The sequence below is a fragment of the Pseudorca crassidens genome, chromosome 1 (genome assembly GCF_039906515.1).
Source record: "Pseudorca crassidens isolate mPseCra1 chromosome 1, mPseCra1.hap1, whole genome shotgun sequence".
NCBI lineage: Eukaryota > Metazoa > Chordata > Mammalia > Artiodactyla > Delphinidae > Pseudorca > Pseudorca crassidens.
The window spans coordinates 25660379-25679186 of record NC_090296.1 but is presented as its reverse complement, the minus strand read 5'-3'; the positions used below and the strand labels follow the sequence as shown (position 1 = coordinate 25679186).

At 45.9% G+C, this 18808-nt stretch overlaps 1 long non-coding RNA gene across 1 annotated transcript; it reads left to right on the top strand.

Annotated features, from left to right (window-relative positions):
* The first annotated feature begins 8269 nt into the window (after positions 1-8269).
* On the top strand, positions 8270-18200 carry LOC137219881 (uncharacterized). Its single transcript, XR_010941297.1, has 2 exons — positions 8270-10871; positions 12574-18200. It is a non-coding gene; the product is annotated as an uncharacterized lncRNA (long non-coding RNA).
* Positions 18201-18808: the final 608 nt, after the last annotated feature.

Sequence of the window (18808 nt, the reverse complement as noted above, 5' to 3'; positions counted from 1 at the left end):
CTAGCCCACGACTGACTGCCCAAGCCACGAATGACGGAAGTGCTTGGTGATCCTTCCTCTAGGTGAGTAATAACAGAGGGAAGGCTGGAGGGTGGAGCGCCAGCAGCAGGACTTTCCTCCAAGGTGACACTGGGTGGGACATGAAGTCCTTCCAGGTTGATGAATTGGGGACAGAGGTCAGGGGCTCTGGGTATTCCTTGCCCTCTTGGAGTTTCCAGGGCTGTGTGTAGGTGGGGGTCTTCTTCCCTGGCCCCTGGGTGCTTGCTCCTTTTTGTGCCAAATGTAAGCATGTGCACATCAGAGTATCTGTAAACATCTGTTGACAGCGGCTGCTACCATCATGGAGGTGATGCCCTCCAGCCCAAGGGCCTGGGCTCTCTCTACAGTTGGCCTGAGTTCAAATCCTGTTGCCCTCAGTGTTCTGTGTGATCTTGGGCAAGCAACACAACTTCTCTGGGCTCCAATTCCTAGATTTGAATAGTGGGAATAATAGTACCTACCTCATGGGGTCATTGGGAGAAGGAAGTTAGATAATATATGCAATGTGCTTGCAGAAATGCTTAGAGAAGAGAAACCATAGCAAGTGCTCAATAAATGTCACTTATTTTTATGATTAGCCCCCATGGCAGACCGTATTCCCAACGCCTTTTCTTAACCCTGCCCTCTACTTGAGAGGCTGAAAAAGTGAGGTCTTGGTTTCCCAGCTTCCCTTGCAGCTGGTGGTGGCACACGACATGGCAGGTGAAAAGGAATCTTTTGGAGTGATTCTGGGAAGCTTTTTTTTTAGATATTGATATAGGTATAGTTTGTGAGTATTGCCCCTTCTTCTTCATTCCAGCAGGGGAGACTGGTGTGTGGTTTTGGATGTCTGGAACTTTAGCAGCCATTTTGTGATCTTGAGGTGGTAGGTACAACTTGATGTTTTATTTGGGCATGTAGCAACCTCTGCTGGATGCTGGCCATCACTCCTCCCAGCCATATGACAACCCTATGAAGTCTAGGGACCACTGTTATCCTCTGTGTACAGGTGAGTAAACTGAGGCACAGAGGCTTAGGTTGCTTGCTAGAGGCACACAAGCAGTGAATGGTGGAGCCAGGCTTTGAGCCAAGGTAGTCTGCAGCCAGAGCTTCGGCTCTCAACTACTGACTTTCCATTTTCCTCTGCTGGAGTGGACTGCTTCCACTGAGCCTGCTAGAGGTTGGACCCGTCCTGCCTTCCTGCAGCCTCCTCAGTCTGGAGCTAGTGGGTTCCTGAAGTGGTGGGCTTCCGTGCTTCCTGCAGTGAGTGCAGCTGGGCAGTGGCACCCTAGGAGTAGTCATTTCTCTGCAGAGGGTCGGCCTGTATGGCCCAGGGCTCACCCAGCCAGCGAGGCCTCACTTCAAGCCTCTTGGGCAGCCTTGGATGCTGGAATGCATCCCCTTCTAGGGAAATCCTTATAAGGGAAGTTGACATTGGCAGAGATTCAATGTTGCCCCATGGTAAGTAGGAATATAGAGGAGGTTCTGCCTTTTTCACTTCTTCCTCTCCCTCCTGCCTCCCCTCAGGTATGCAGGGAAAAATGATGACTGACATGGGATTTAGAAGAGAAACCAGGAACATTCAGGATGTTATAATGAGCTGATTAGAAGTGAGTTCTGACTTGTAACAGCTTATGTCCATAATAACCAGATGGCACAATGTGTCCAGAGTAGGCTGTGATCTTTTTCCTACCTTTGTCCTAGACCGTATTCTCTGGACGGGGGCCAGTGTCGCCTACACTGAGCCGGGCAGCTGGAGATCAGACCCATCAACCTAGTTCTGCTATCACTGGGCAGCTTGTTTCGGTTTCTGAGCCTCTGCTTCCCCTGCTATGAAATGGAGTGGTTGTCCATAGGTTGCCCTTTCTTGGAGGACTGTGATGAATGTGAATAGATAGTGCCAGTGAAAGCGACAGGGAAGAGCAACGCTAAGAAACTAACAGAGACATAGCGTGCAAGTGAACAGTTTATCTACCCAGCATCCCTTGCAGCTTTAACAGAACTCCCTTCTCCTGTAGCAACACCCATTCCTGCGAGTATGCTGATCCAGTGTCTCCCACACGCCATGGGGGTAGACAGATGGCCATCTCTCTGGCCACAGACATTGGTTCTAGTATGGGCTCATGACCCCAAGGGCATTCCTGTGACTTTCAGCAAAGACTATGGAGGATGACTGTCTTTCCACTGGTTCCTAAGTTCCAGTGGCTATCTTGCCTGCCTCTGTTTTGAACTCCTAGATCCAGCCATTCCTGCAGGCCAGATCCACCTTGGTTTTTCAATTACATGAGCCAATAAATCTGCCTCTCCCTTTTCTGTGTGTTACTTTAAATTGGGTATTTGCGTTTTAACCCAAAGTGCCCTTATCATTGCAGCTATTATCTTTAAGGGCCCTGGACCCACGTTTGGAAGATGTGGAGAACCCAGAGGAAGTCTAGAGGAGAATAATAGACATGTCTACAGGGATAGAAAATAAAGAGACGATTATAGACTGGACACTCTCCAGAGAGCTGAGCAAGAGAAAACAGAGTTAAATTACAGTAAGGTCTTATTGTTACTGCTGTTGTTGAGACGATGAGAGTGAGGGCTGCTGATTGGTTACCTTATATGTTATTTTCTGGTCAAAACCAACACAAAGGCCATGCCCTTCTGGCTGGATACCAGTTGTATGGACATGCTTTCTATAATAGCCATGGCTATTTTCTGATGATCCATAAGGTATTTAGAAACTGGCTTTTTGGCTGAAATAGGGTTAATTTCTCTTATTGATTCTCGTAGTTGCTGTCCACCCAGGTTACCACCAGAGAGCTGGCAGGAGCTCTTTCTTTAATCACAGTGTTAGTTTGAAAGAGACATCCTGGGAGCATTTAAGGTAAAGACAGCCTCCCGTAGGTGCTCCCCATTGGCCTGAGAGCTGAGCTGGCCAGTTCACAGAGCCCATGTTTAACCAAGGATGAGTTTGGGAACTGGACTGTGTGTGTGGAAGCTTCTCTTTCTTCTGCTTTTCCTACTTCACACGTCCCGTTGAGTGAGATGAGAGCTCCTGTGAGGGTTGTCACCTCTCTCTGCCTGTCTGGGTTGTGAGTTTCCTAAACAGGCTGATCTTGATGTTTTATAGACATCTCCATGGTCACCCCATCTCCACGGTCTTGCTCTGGGTGTTCACTCTGCCTCTCTCTGCTTTTCCTTATATCCAAGCCCTCTGCTTTCTATGTTCATGACAGCTCTCAAGTCCTGCCTTCTGTAGGGAACTTCCCAAGATCACTGCCCTTGTTGAGCTCCTCTCCTCCCCCTCTCAGTTCTCTTGATACGTCTGTCTACCCCCACCATCCACACTCAACTGTCTGCGTGCCCTGTGCAGTCCTTGGAGGGCAAGGGCCACCTCTTTGTCTCTTGCATGCTCTTTGACACCAGGACAGTGGAGGCCATGGTAAGCCTTTCACTGGTCATCCCGTGGCCACTTACACATGCCTCGATTCATGTATGTCACATGCATCCCTTCAATGCCCTTTTATTGCGGAGGGGAGTGGAGAGACAAGATGAATCAGACATGACGCCTGCCTTTAAGGAACTGGGGTATATTTCACAAGAGCAGCTGGCTTTGGGTAAGGAGAGAGCCTCCTGCCGGTGGGGGCAGAGGTGAGCCAGGAGGTCTGTGGTCTGGGAGGAGAGAAAAGGATTTAAACAACTCTTGGGGACCAGTGATGCCAGTCAGCAGCTCTACCTGGAAGCAAGATTTGATGAGACCATCTCTCTCTCTCTTCAGGGCCAGTATTTCCTCAAATTTCATTTTTACCAAGGGACCTGCATTCACTGTCTTAGGGGTTGGTGCCACCCGCAGTCACCCAGGTGCAAAAGCCAGGAGTCAGCCTTTGAAGTGAGGGTCTTGACCTTCATAGAAATGCCCCATAAACTATATCACCTTGTATGTCCTGTATCCTCTCCTCTCCCACTCTACCACCAGCATCCTGGTTCAGATCTGATCCCCTCATTGGCCTCCTTGCCTCCCAACATGTCCCACCAAACTGGCTCTTGTTCAGTTCACCTAAAGCCAACTTGCCTACGGTCATATGGCCCAAAACCCATTCTCCCAAAGCCCAGTTTACCTCAAGTTAAGTATTCTTGAATGTTTTCAGATCCATTTAACCTTCCTGTTATTTCTTGCCTTTTTTTTCTTTTCACTTTAAAGATTTTTAAAACCAATTCATGCAAGAGTATTTGACTTAATTTTGTATTTCTAATAAGTATTTATTAAACAGGCAGCTCTTTGAATGATTATTTTGTATTCCTATGGATGTCTTTTTCTAGATTACCTATTTTCATTAACTTTAAAGATAGCCAATATTTAGCCATTTTTTCTAAAGACACTTTCCTTAAAATATGGCTGTCCTAGCAAAAAAGAAAAAATTATTCAAGGCATTAATTATAATCAATTGCTATGCACTGTGTCATCTTTTTTTTTTTTAACATCTTTATTGGAGTATAACTGCCTTACAGCGTTGTGTTAGTTTCTGCTGTATAACAAACTGAATCAGCTATATGTATACATATATCCCCATATCCCCTCCCTCTTGTGTCTCCCTCCCACCCTCCTTATCCCACCCCTTTAGGTGGTCGCAAAGCACCGAGCTGATCTCGCTGTGCCATGCAGCTGCTTCCCACTAGCTATCTGTTTTACATTTGGTAGTGTATGTATGCCAATGTTACTTTCTTACTTTGTCCCAGCTTACCCTTCCCCCTCCCCGTGTCCTCATGTCCATTCTCTATGTCTGTGTCTTTATTCCCGTACTGCCCCTAGGTTCATGAGAACCTGTTTTTGGTTTTGTTTTTTTTTAGATTCCATATGTATGTGTTAGCATACGGTGTTTGTTTTTTTCTTTCTGGCTTACTTCACTCTGTATGACAGACTCTAGGTCCATCCACCTCACTACAAATAACTCAATTTCGTTTCTTTTTATGGCTGTGTAGTATTCCACTGTATATATGTGCCACATCTTCTTTATCCTTTCATCTGTCGATGGACACTTAGGTTCCTTCCCTGTCCTGGCTATGGTAATAGTGCTGCAGTGGACATTGTGGTACATGGCTCTTTTTGAATTATGGTTTGCTCAGGGTATATTGTGCACTGGGTCATCTTGATCCCTTAACTAAGGGTATATCAATTTCAGATGAAAAATGGTGGGTATTAATGCTGAGTTTTGGTGTGGTGCATACTATTTTATGAATTAGAGACCTTAGAAAAGGATGATTCTTACATGCAATATGACAGGTTTGCTACATCTCCCCACTGCCAATGACTGATGCACAGTGTATGCTCAACTCACAGGTCCTGAGTGAATGAGTGAGATTCTGAGATGAGAGTCTAGTACTGCCATTTGTAGCAAAGCAATTTATCTCATGATTGAACTGTGTCAACCATCAGGAAGGATGGTTGCCTCAAGTTTTAAACAGAGAAGCCAGTGGTATAAAATAGACTGTCACTGGCAAAGCTTTTGACCTAGGAAAATAGATTGGATTTGTCTAGGGTTCTAAGACAGACGTAACAAACACCTGGCCCCTACCATGGCCCATGCAAACTCCACAAGTTGGTCATTGTATCCTCTCAAGTTGAACTGGGATATGGCTCCAGAATCCTTCTTAACACAGCACATACGTCAACTGCTCCTGATTGAGCAGTGTTGGCATGTAATGCCTAAGTGCTGTTTTGGGCCTCAAAGTAGGATCCTTTCTTTACCTGGGAGAGTTTCAGAGCTCTCATAAATGAAGACAGGAAGACGATCAAGTTAGCTTTCTGATGGTGGGGAGGAGATCATCTTGGGCTCATTTGGGCAGATTAATTGAAAGGCGTTGAGATGTCATTCCCTAGCTTAGAGGACTTTATTCGACACTGTTTGGCTGTGTTTTCCTTTGGAGGGACTTTGGTCTTCTGGGGGTGTGGGGAGCAATAATGAATCTGAGCATGGGAACCAAAGGAGTTCCGGCCAAAAGCCTGATCTCCTCCCGCAGTGTTCAGCTTGGAAGCTGCAGTGTGGAGCTAGGAGGGATCCTGGAATGGGAGTCCAGAGACTGGTGGGTGCTGACCAGCTGGTCACTTAGCGCAAGCCTTCTCGTCCCTAATCCTCTGATTTCTTACCTGCAAATTAAGGAGACTGGGCTAAATGAGCGGTTCTCCATGGGGGTGCTACTACCCCCAGGCACTTTCTGGAAATGTGTGAGGACATTTTTGGTTATCATAATGACTAGGGATTGCTACTGGCACCGATCGGGTGGGGTCAGGGACGCTAGACATCTTCCTATGGACAGGGCAGCTTTACCCCGCGAAGAACTGTCCTGTGACCAGTGTGGTGTCCAGGATATTCATGTGGTAAAAATCCCGACTGAACTGAATCTACAGCCTAACTCTGTTTTACATATAAAGGCAAACCTTTTTTTTTTTTCATGGTATTAATACCTGTTGAATTTTACAGGAATGCAATTACCATGAGAGTTGAGGGGTGATTTGTTTCTTTAGGAATTATTGGTTACTCTTCTGGGAAAACACATAACCAATGACAATGCAGAGCCTGCATTTGAATGGCCAGTGTCCCTGCATCAGTCTGACTTTTAAAAATTATGCAAGTAGATTAATTTTATATATACATAGATTATAGTTTCTATGGATTTTGTTTCAGGATGGTCGGGAGCATTGCAAAATATTTGTTGTGAAAAGGGTGCATGAGGTCTGATTGGGCTAAAAAGCACTGGTCTAAAGATCTCCAAAGAGCCTTTTTAGCTCTGACATCCTCTGAGTGTGAGCAGAGAGGAGACTCACTTGGCGTGAGTAATGGAAAACATGCAGCAGTGGAAATGGATCAAGGCAAGGATTAATATCCCCAAATTGAGCAGAGTCTGCTGCTGACAGTGCCCACTGCCGCACAACCCTGGTACTGAGGTGAAGTCCTTGATTTTGGACTCTGTGTCCAAATGGGATTCAGGACCAGAATATCCTAGTTACATACACAGCCAGCAGGAGGTCTGACTCCATGGGCAACTGTTGTACGTGGAAGCTTACCTCCCCTCCTTCTCTCTGTAATCCTTCCTCATGCCCCTTTCTCATGATGTAATTTTAGTAGAAGTAAACTTGAACAGCCCAAAATTATATAATTAATTACATTCAGCTTCAATTACAATCACTAATTGATCCAAGCCTGCTAGCACAACGCTTTCATTACTTGGCACACAATTATTGAGTGCCTACCTTGTGCTGGGAATAACGTAGGAAATGGTCAATTTTTCCTGAGGAGAGAGGTTAGAGGGGGGTTAGGGTTGTCAAGACAGACCCGCTGCGGACAAGGGGTAGTGGCCAAGGCTTTGCTGGGGACGTGGCAGGTGGGTACGTCCCACTGGCCTTTTAGTTCAGTCGTCAATGTTCATAGGCTAAAAATCTCACAATGGCCATGCTGGGATCAGGCAGGCTGGTTTGGGCATCGGATGTCACACGTTGTGCTCTAGGTCTCTTTGATTTTCTTTTGACTGTTGAATAGTAATTAGTTGCATCACCTCACTGGTCTCCCCACTCCTAACCGTTTCTCTGTAATCAAAGGCCTCGCTACTCAAACCTGAATCCGTATTCTTGTTAAATGCAAACTCTGGTTCAGCAGGTCTGGGTGGGGTCTGAGGTCCTGCATTTCCAACAAGCCCCCAGGTGATGCTGATGCTGCCAGTCTAGGGACCACACTTTGAGTCGCAAGGTGCCAGGATCACCAGATTACCCTCCTTTCAGGTGCTGACATTCCTTGAGGGAGAAGCCAAAGCAAAGATATGACACCTAACTGCAGTCAGGGGTCTCCCAGAGTGGGACAATTACTCTCCAGTTGCACTGGGGTTACTTCCTCCTTGTCCGCTGTGTTTCTTTATGGGGCATGTGTTCTTACCTCTCCTGGTAGTGGCTGTATTAAGTAGTTCACTAGGTGAGTTTAGAGGTGGTAACAAAGGTGACACGTCCCAGAGGTTGTTAGGCATTTGTGAAGTGATTTATTCACCGAATACTTCCTGTCCACCTTGGAGGAGCTGGGTCCTATAGAAAAAGGAGAGACAGAGGTAAAAAGGAAGATATCCTTTGGGGTGGGAAAGGCCGGCAGGCAAACAAACACATGGTCTTAAAATGTGATCAGTACCCCGTGTGGAGCAAGCTGTGTGGCGCTCTGTTCCAGGGGACGCTAAGGACCAGCTATGCCCTGGCGTCAGGGCGATGGTACGTCCCCTTTACCAGGGATGCGAGCAGCCCGGCCCACTTGGGAACCTGAGTCGGAGGGTCATCTGGGAACCAGCTGGTCAAATGGAAGGCCTCCACTCCCAGAGTTCTTTACCTCACCCTCCTTCCACTCGCCTCTGCATTTCTCCTTGTACTGCACCCCTCCTCCTCAGTTTCCAGTAATACCCCGTTACTGGGCAATCAAAAAGGGAAAGGGGTGTTGGCCACTGGCTGTTTCTCAAAGAGGAAGAGCTGTAATCATGTCTGTTGTCGTTGCAGCAGGTCTGATGATGTCTCATCAGCCTGAGAATCCCCGAGCTGTGGGACCGCCTTCTCCTCCTGCCTCAGCTCCCCAAACAGTGCTCCACAGCCATGTTCTACCTCTCTCACAAAGGAGGCGGGGGGTCAGGAAGGCCACTGGGTCTCTGCAATTCAGCCTGAAGCCCATTCATCCAGGAGGGAGAGGTTTCATTATAGTCAGTTCTCCCCCATGTCTGAGTTCTGAGGGTTTCCATGGGACCAAAGCATCCACCAGGGCCAACGTGCCCCTGATGCTGTCTGACCATGCAGGCACTCGCTGGGCTGGACCAGTCCTCGGCTACTGCTTACCTTTCCTGGAGACATTTCCCTTGTGAGCCTCTAACACCATGTTTGCCCGAATGACCCTCATTCCTCTCTTCTCCACCCTCTCAGGGCAACTTCGTCGTGACTTCTGGGTACAGCAGTCACCAGACAGACCACTGTCCTGAGCCACGCAGGGGCACAGGGAAGCGCTGAGACCGTAAGAGTAGAGACACTAGGTGACCATTCTCCAGTCCAGAGGCAGCTCTACCTAGGAAATGCTCACAGGTGTGCTCTGACCACACACCCCTCTGGACTTCTGAGACCTAAAATAGGAGCGAGGCAGAGGATGTAGGGCTCCTTCTCAGGGACCCAGTGATGCCTCAGCTCTCATCAAGTTCCTCTATCTCCCCTCTTACCACCTCTGGGGAAAAATTTTTTTTGTAGCTGGGGTCGGATTGGGGGAAGTGTTGGAGGGTGCAGGGGGAGGAGAGAATCTTGCTCTTTACTCCTAATGTTTTTCTCCCAAATCCTTTGCTTAAATTTTGAGCCTATTCCATCCCCTAAAGAAAAATCCAGATAGCTAGCTTTCTGAATCAAAAGCTAGTAAACGCCGCTCCCCCCAACTGCCATTTTGCAGTCTTATCTCTTCCCAGCCAATAAAAGGGAGAAGCCTGGTTGCTGCTTAATGGTGGGGATGGGGAAAAGGGCAGTGAACAGGAAATGGGGAGGGGAGGATCCCAGCGCTGAAGAGTGCAAAAATCTTAATCTGTCACAATATACCGAGTCTTCCATTTGGTAAAGGATGTATAATGAGATACTTCTGATCTTTTAGTTCTCTTTTGGCTTGCAGGACCAGCCCGCTGCCAAGGACGCCTCTCCCTTCCTTTGGCCCTGTTTCTCCCCCAGAATACATGCCTGCAGGATTCCCTGAGCTCACTGGAGCTCTGGTGGTGAAGCAGGAATGTGAAAGTTCACTCAGTGGGAATTTTTTTTCTTTTTTCTTTTCTTTTCTTTTATTTATTTAAAAAAATTTATTTTTGGCTGTGTTGGGTCTTCGTTGCTGCACGTGGGCTTTCTTTAGTTGCGGTGAGCAGGGGCTACTCTTCGTTGCGGGGTGTGGGCTTCTCATCGCGGTGGCTTCTCTTATTGTGGAGCACAGGCTCTAGGCGTGCGAGCTTCAGTAGTTGCGGCGCGTGGGCTCAGTAGTTGTGGCTCATGGGCTCTAGAGCGCAGGCTCAGTAGTTGTGGCGCACAGGCTTAGTTGTTCTGCGGCATGTGGGATCTTCCCAGACCAGGGTGCAAACCCGTGTCCCCTGCATTGGCAGGTGGATTCTTAACCACTGCGCCACTAGGGAAGTCCCTTCTTTTTTGACTTACAGTGATTTTGAAGTTTAGGCATTCTCTGTCTTTCAGCCATGCTGAGGGTGTGGTTTTTGTGTAGCTTTAATTTTTCTTCTTGTTCTCTATTGTTTCTGGAGGAAATCTGGGGAGACAGACATGGGTAGCCACCACTGTCTCAGTAAAATGGAAGGGAGAGGCATCCTCTGGAAGGTGGGTGGCAAAGGGGATAAGAAGCAAAAAGAACCATTTAAGATCCCACAAGATAGTAGGTGATCAACAAAAGTTTGTTTGCATGGAATTTGCCAGACAGAGCTGGGTTAGTTCTGGCTTTGCTTTCTACCAGCTGTGTGAGTCCTTGGACAAGTCATTTACCTTTCCATTCTTCCGTATCTTCCTCTATGATACAAAAATAATAAAGATACCAACTTCCTACCTCTTAGTGTTATGAGGATTGAATGGGAAGAGGCTTGGGGCATACTAGGCACTTAATAACATTAGCTATTATTATCATTACTACTACTACTACTATTATTATTATTCATTCACTATCTCAAAGAAACTCATCCGTGACAAGCATAAGCTCTGATAACAGTGGTTTAAGAAGACATGTTTCAACATCAAACATTTTCCGTTTAATTCTCTTAGGAAGCAGCAGTAACAAGTTTCCAGTTTTGGTTTCTGATCCTCTTTAAGTTCCTAGTCCATGGCCTTGCATATAGTAAGTATGTACTCAGTAAATACTTGTTGAATGAATGATACTCCATATTTTCAACTATAACAAAAATAATGGGGCCATGTTTTTTTGTTTTTGTTTGTTTTTTATTTTATTTATTTATTATTTTTGGCTGCGTTGGGTCTTCGTTGCTGCGCGCGGGCTTTCTCTAGTTGCGGTGAGCAGGGGCTACTCTTTGTTGCGGTGCGCGGGGGCTACTCTTCGTTGCGGTGCGCGGGCTTCTCATTGCAGTGGCTTCTTTTGTTGCGGAGCATGGGTTCTAGGCACACGGGCTTCAGTAGTTGTGGCACGCAGGCTCAGTAGTTGTGACTCGCAGGCTCTAGAGCGCAGGCTCAGTAGTTGTGACGCATGGGCTGCGGCATGTGGGATCTTCCCGGACCAGGGCCCGAACCCGTGTTCCCTGCATTAGCAGGCGGATTCTTAACCACTGTGCCACCAGGGAAGTCCCTGGGGCCATGTTTTAAATCATTTCTCTCTCTCTTCCTCTCTCTCTCTCACACACACACACACACACTCAGGCACACCCCGTTTTAAAACAGAGTTCAACAAGGCTTTAAGCAGACATAGAATATATATTAGTTTTCTATTGCTGTGTAACAATATCACAGACTTAGTCACTTCCAACAGCACACATTTCTCTCACAGTTTCTGTAGGTCAGGAGTCCCACATCTTAGCTGGGTCCTCTGCCCAGGGTCTCACAAGGTTGTGATCAAGGCTGAACACAGAGTCAGCCTGGTTGTGTTCTTTTCTGAGGCTTGAGACCCTCTTCCAAGTTCAATGAGGTTGTTGGCAGAATTCAGGTCCTTGTGGTTGTAGCATAGAGGCCCTCAGCTCTCAAAGGCTGCCCCTCTCCACAGGCAGTTCACAACATGGCTTTGCTTCTTCAAGGCCAGCAGGAGAGTGTGACTCTAACCTCAGGAAGGACCTAGTCCCTCTTTTAAGGGATCACCTGATTAAGCCAGGCCCACCCAGGATAAGCTCCATTTTGGTTATCTCCAACTCAAGGATGCTGCAAAGTCCTTCCACCTTTGCCAAGTAACATGACCAAATCACGGAGTGGCATCCCATCATATTCAGTCTCACCCACATTTAAAGGGAGGGGATTATACAAGACGTATAGGGTTGTGTGTGGGAGTTGAGGGGGTGGGAGTTGAGGGGGTGGGAGTCTCGGGGGCCCTCTTAGAATTCACAGTATCACAGAACATCTCTTTCAGCTCAGTAGATATCATTACAAGTAGAAACTCCAAACTGGGTTTCTACGTTCGAGTTGATATAAACTCAAAGAAGGTGGGGACCTTATTGAGGGCAGTCCCTGACTAAAGCACCATAAGGTCAATGACCATAGTAGTTTCTGTATGCCAGGTGCTCTTCAGTACTTTAACATCCTTTATTCTAATTCTCACAACTACTGCATTTTACAGAGGGGGCTGGGATATGAACCGGTGTGTTTTGACTCTGGGGCCTGCTCTAACTCCTGTCCTAAATTGAATTTAGAAAAATATGCAGTGACAAACAAATGCATGATAAGTGATTTAAAATGGTGATAGTGACGGCAAGTTATATGCATGTGCTGCACGTTCTCTCTCTCTCTTCTGCTCTCTGACATTAAAGGCTTGGTTACTCAAGGCCACAGTTATAGGATGTTTAAGTAAACAGTCCCCCCTTCCCCACTCTTTTTTTTTCAAGACAAGAAAATGGAACAGAACATCAGGGAAGGAGGCTTCACAGCGTCTCAGAGCAGCTGACTGGCCTGTGCAGAGGCTGTGCGGCCACCTGGCCCGGCCCCCTCCCGCTATCATGGCCGGGGGGACCCTCTGTGCTGCTGTAACCACGAGCGGCTCCTCCCTGGGCGCCAGGACGCCCCTGCCGGTGCGTGTCTGGAATAGGCACTTAGATCAACGCTGACTCTGGAGCCCGTCCCTGGGTCCTGCAGAAGGGGCCGGAAGGTCAGCCAGACGGGGCTTGTCTGTCTCCCTCCCCTTCCCATGCCACCGTCTCCCCACAAACCAAAGCTCAGCTTTTGGTCTCCCACAACCTCTCGTGACCCCACCCGAATTGGCTTTCCTGCCTTCTGCTTTGCGGAGTATAACTGTAGTGCTTGTACCTGCTCACCAGGGGTCGCAAAGTCCTGGCTCGCTTACCCCAGCTGGGTGGGTACCATTTCTGAGTCCAGGGGCCAAGGGAATTTACACACATACACCTGGTGTTTGTATATTTATCTAATAGGAATCTTTTTTTTTTTTTGCTTCTGTCAAGAAATAACTAGCTCTCCTATTTTTTTTCTAGACACATGCAGCTGTGTCTTTTATGTATTTCTTCCGAGTATATAGAAGAAATAGGCAACACTGTTCCACTCAGAAAGTCATTCCACAGGGTTTGGATAGGGCTAAACACCCTCCACCCCCTCCCCGCTCCCATAAGCTCAGGAGTGGGAACAACTCAGGCCTCGCCAATCAGATCATTTCATTATTCTGGCCACAGCCATTGGATGAGGGATGGTTTCATGGGTGGTGCTGGACCAATCAGAGTGCTCCCTGAGACTTTCCTATTCCTGATTTCTGGGAGGAGAGCTCTTCTTTCTGAGGCTAAGCTGGACTCTGGGTGCTGGCAGCTGTTCTTACCCTAGAAAAGCTCTAGAGAAAGTTTGTATGAGAAATGGAAATACAGGCAGAACCCTAGTGATATTGACTGAGCTCCTGGATCCCCCTATGCCTGAAGCCTTCATACTGCTTCACTTTGGGGTTATATATACACACCAACCACACACACACCTTTTTTTTTTTTTTTTTCTTTCTTAAGTTGGGATCATCTGGGATTCTGTCACATTTGACTGGAGAGTCCTTATACAAGAACCAACATTCCGGAAATTTCTACCATGTGCCAGGCACTGTGCTATGCGTTTTAAATACATTATCTGTTTTAATCTTCTGTTTAAGGGCCTTGCATGGTAGGCACGATTACCTCAGTCTTACAAACTGGAAAAGGGAGTCTCAGAATAGGTAAGTAAATGTCTCATGAGCATACAGCAAGTGGCAGAGCAGAAATCTGTGCTTTCTGTCCTGAACTTCTACACTGCTTACTTACCATCTTTGCTGTTCATTGGCATTTGGGCTCATATCACCTTATAGCATTATTTCATTTCTCCATGGCCTTACATCTGACTAAACCATTTCGATTGTAAGATCTTGATGGCAGGGACTGTGATATGTTTGCTGGCTCCACTGTCATCACCACTACGCAGGCCCACAGCACCCAGCATCGGGTGAGGCATGTCATAAACCTTGAACAAACCCTTGCTGAACTCATGACGTGCCCATGGCACTTCACAAAAGGCTAGTCAGAGCCCGAATCGTGGGAGACGAGACACGGGGCAGAGTGTGCAGTCACATCTGCTGAGCTAAACATGCTTTTTGCAATCAGTACAACCAGTTCTCCCCAGGAGCTGACCCTGATGAGTCCCCATCTTTCATTCATTCAATATCCATCCATTCTTACATTCGACAAACATTTTCTGAACATTTATCGTATACCAAACATGTTGTACATTTATCATGTACCAAACATGTTGTAAGACTCAGGATACTAAGTGAATAAGACATGGCTCCTGCCCTCAGAGATCTTATTTGTAACTGCCTTTTAATTACCCTGCAGCAAATTTTCCAAACCATTAGCAAGTTGCTGTTAGAATTGTTGACCAGCTCTCTGGATTGTTCATCACTGGGGCTCAAGCATTGTCCAGGAGGGGAACATCAGCCCCTATATTGGTCTTTGTCAACCAACTTAGCCCCACTTCCACCAACAAGGCTGCCACAATGTACAACTCCAGGGGGCACCATTCACATAAACTAATGACATTCTCAGAAGTTGAGCAATGCACAGCCTGTACAGCTATACACGGCAGCCTTGATAACGCAAACAGGACCCATTAATGATAGCCCTTCCCATTCACGGTCACATTTGTGAAGCGCTTTACAGTTTACAAGGAATTTCACCTCCATTGTGTCAGTTGAGCCGAGAAATTCTGTTTTGGTTCCCATAATGCATTCTCTCTCCTCTGACCTTCACCCATGGGATTCTCTGTTTGTTCCATGAGCTCCCCATAGCCACGCCCTCTCAGATGGTGACAGTCCAACTGAACTGGTGACAGTTACCAAGCACCAAGTCACATTACCGGCCCCAGGCTTTCTTCCGCCCAACAGCACCTACCTGGAATTAGCAGTGGCCACAGCTTGGCAGAGGTGACTGTGCTGGTGATTACGAATGCATTTCTTATTTGTCTTTTCAGCCCTGAAATCCTGTCAGTGAGGAGAAGCGATAATAACGTGTTATTAAGCTCTTTCTGGGTAATGTAATTCAGGAGTCAGGAGGCATTTTGGTCATTTATGTCTTTGAAAAGCTTAGAATAATTTTCAGTGTCATTATCCCCCATTTTAAGCCAGGCTCTAATATATAAATATAGATCTGGCCACTCCTGTGGGTATATGTAGATACACATGTACTCTTAGATGTGCACATATGATGTGTATATACGCATGTACACAAAACACAGGACGTGGGCAGGTATGTGTAGGGTCAACAGAAACTTCCAGTTATTTATAGATCTATGTATATGCATAATAACTCCTCCTTTTAGGATCATGGCTGCTATAAGGTTCTATCCAGGTTTTCAGGAATTAAATTTTATTCCTAGCTTCTCCCTTGACATGTTGCAGAGTTTCCAATTTTGCTCATCATTATAATAATGAAAGGAAGAACTCCATTTACAAATACACCTCCAAGTTGTGCAGTGCCAACGTATAGGGACATTTCAGTTGCCCAGTCCTCTCCGTCACACCGCCTTTCCAAGTTATGGTTCCCAGTAAGCTTCTTAGAGCTTTTGATTCCATCAGAAAATGTCTTTCTACTAACTGCCAATTATTTGCTGATTTTCCCCTAACACCTTGTACCTGGTGTTACAGGAAAGGTGCATCTATGGTATGTGCTAATCATACTTGCTAATGGAGTTGGTGCTTGTTTATAGACTGGAATTTCCAAACTGGAAGGAATGTGAGATTGTATGAGTTGGCTCCCTCTTTGCACAATGAGGAAGGGGATGGTCAGAGCGGGCAGTAACTAGTCCCCGGTTCCTGAGAGTCAGTGGCAAAGCCAGGATGAGAACGCATGTCTCCTGGTCCTCCAGCCAAAGCTCTTTCTGGTAATGTGTTTCAGCCCTCATGGACCACTTAGCCCCACTCTAAGTGTGCTCTTCCTACATTTCTTGTTGAGCACAGTGATGGGGACTGTAGATGGGGTCCTCCACAGTCTCGGTGCAGTCCTAATAAGCTCTTATCAAGGCAGTCACAGTGCAGTGGGAAAAACACGAAGACTAAAAGCTCAGTTTCTAACTGCAGCTTTGCCAAATGGCCCTGGCCAAGTCTCAAATGCTCTGTGCTCATTTAGTTACCAGTAAATTGGAATTAGTAATAGTATTGAACCCTTACAGTTGTTGTAAATTAATACACATATAAAGTGCCTGACATATCTTATGTGTTGGCTCTTACTGTTGACCCTCACCTGCCTACAGCATTTTCATCTTGTCCTCACTAAACTCTTCATCTCTATAGATGAATAAAATGATGATGCTTTCAATAAATTTCAAAACCAATTTTTTTTGAATTGATGTTTATTTGAGATTGAAAAGAAACAGAGTATGATCATCAGGATCTTATTTAATGCTGGACTTGGAACTTCCAAATCTACTTCATAGTGTGGTCTAGACACTGAACTTTTTTCAATTGAAATACAGTTGACTAAACACTTAACTCTTAACAAGACTTGTGACCTAGTATTTCCCATCTACAGCTTTACCTCCTTTAAGGTAGTTTCATCCACTCCCATTGCTCCCCAAATTTACATCTTTTGGTCCCGTTTACATGAAAGTCCCACAGGTCTTATATTAGCTTCATTCATTGATTTAGTCATATAGATATTTACCGAGTGCCTGTTATGTGCCAATAACTTTCAAGTGCTAGGGATTTAGCAATAAATAAAATAGCTTCAAACCCTCGTCCTCACGGAGCTTATAATCCTAGTGGGGGTGGTGGTGGACAGTATCTCAAGTCATGATATGTGCTGTGACAAGAGAGCAGGAAAAGGGGACAGGGAGTTCTGGAGAGAGGGTAGACATTACTATTTAAATAAGAAAGGCCTCCTTGATGAGATGGCGTTTGAACACCAAGGAGATAAGGGACCAGCAGCTTGGCTATCTAGGAGGCTATTCCAGGCTGAGGGACCAGCAAGTGCCAAAATCCCTAAGGCTGGAATGTGCTTGGTCTGTTTGAGGTACAGGAAGCCTGTACAGCTGGAGTAGAGTCTATGAAAGGGTAGTAGTAGAGATAAGATTGGAGAAGTACTTCCATCTAAAAGAAAGCATAGTTACATAAAATAATGCAAATGAGAAGATAGCCACCCCCTCCCCCAAGAGGAAAGACCCAAAGTCTCATCAGTCATTGTGTCTATCTCTGACTGATGTTTTTCTCCCTTCTACTTCTCTCATCATCTCATTTGATATTCTAAAGACTAATTTAGAAGATTAGCTGCCACTAACACTCCTTGTATAAAATAATAGGGGAAAGAAAGAGGAAGAAAAGACCTAATAAAACAAGGAAGAATATATGCATATTTACTACATTTTTGCAGCCGGCCTCTGTTGATTATTGTAACTTCCTTCTTCTGCCATCTATCCCTTGTTCCTTTTGTTCTCAGCCAGCATTCAGCTGTTCAGGGTTCTCTATCTGGTAGAATGACCCAAGCCTTCCTTCCTGAAGGCTGCGCTCTCCTGGTGGTTCTTCTCGTATTGCTGTAGTTTTCCATTAACTTTTACTAAAGGACATAGATATACAGAAAGCTATAGGAACCCAATGTTCAAAATTAGTACCATTAATTGTGGGACAACTAGACATCATTTGCCTGCAGATGTGATATATAAGTTCAATAGGAAATTCGAAGTATCCTTTTAAAGTATTTTGACTTTATGTGTTAAATCTGAATCAAACCAAGCTTTTAGATTACAACTATTTGCATTTGTCAAAACACATAGAACTGTAAAGTAAAAAAGATGATGTTTTACAGATATAAATTATACCTCAATAAATATGGCTTTAAGAAACCCAAGCCTTGGACTTGAGAAGAAGCAAAGATGGCGGAGTGAGGTGCCGAGGCTATCTGGCCTTTGGGCCAAGGGGAGGGCCGGCCCCCTGGCGCTCAAGTGCTTCTGCTGGCCCGTACGAGGAAGAACATTTTCCTTGACTTGTAGGTGCTTTTATATTCATCTCGGAAAGAAAACAAAATTCTGAACTCAGGATTTGGCAAGTTTTGAATCAGAACTGTGTCGTCTTCAAGCAGAAGAGGTTATTCAAGCTCAGTTTGGAGTTGAGATATAACAAAAAATAAAAAATTACCCAGATAAAATGCAAAAGAAAGAAAATAAATCGTATTATCCTAACAAGCTATTTTTTTTTCCTTTATCCTTTGAAAGATTACTGGATGAGGAATCAGGAAACGTGGATTTTAGTTCTAGTTACACCACGTGGGAATTAATTATATCAGACAAACCATAGTACCTATAGACAAATGTCTGTAGAAACTAATAAATGGCACAGAGCTGGGACTTCCCTGGTGGTGCAGTGGTTAAGAATCCGCCTGCAAATGCAGGGGACATGAGTTCAAGCCCTGGTCCGGGACGATCCCATATGCTGTGGAGCAACTAAGTCTGTGTGCCACAACTACTGAGCCTGAGCTCTAGAGCCTGCGAGCCACAACTACTGAGCCTGTGTGCCACAACTACTGAAGCCCATGTGCCTAGAGTCCATGCTCCACAACAAAGAGAAGCCACTACAATGAGAAGCCCGTGTATCGCAACAAAAAGTAGCCCCTGCTCGCC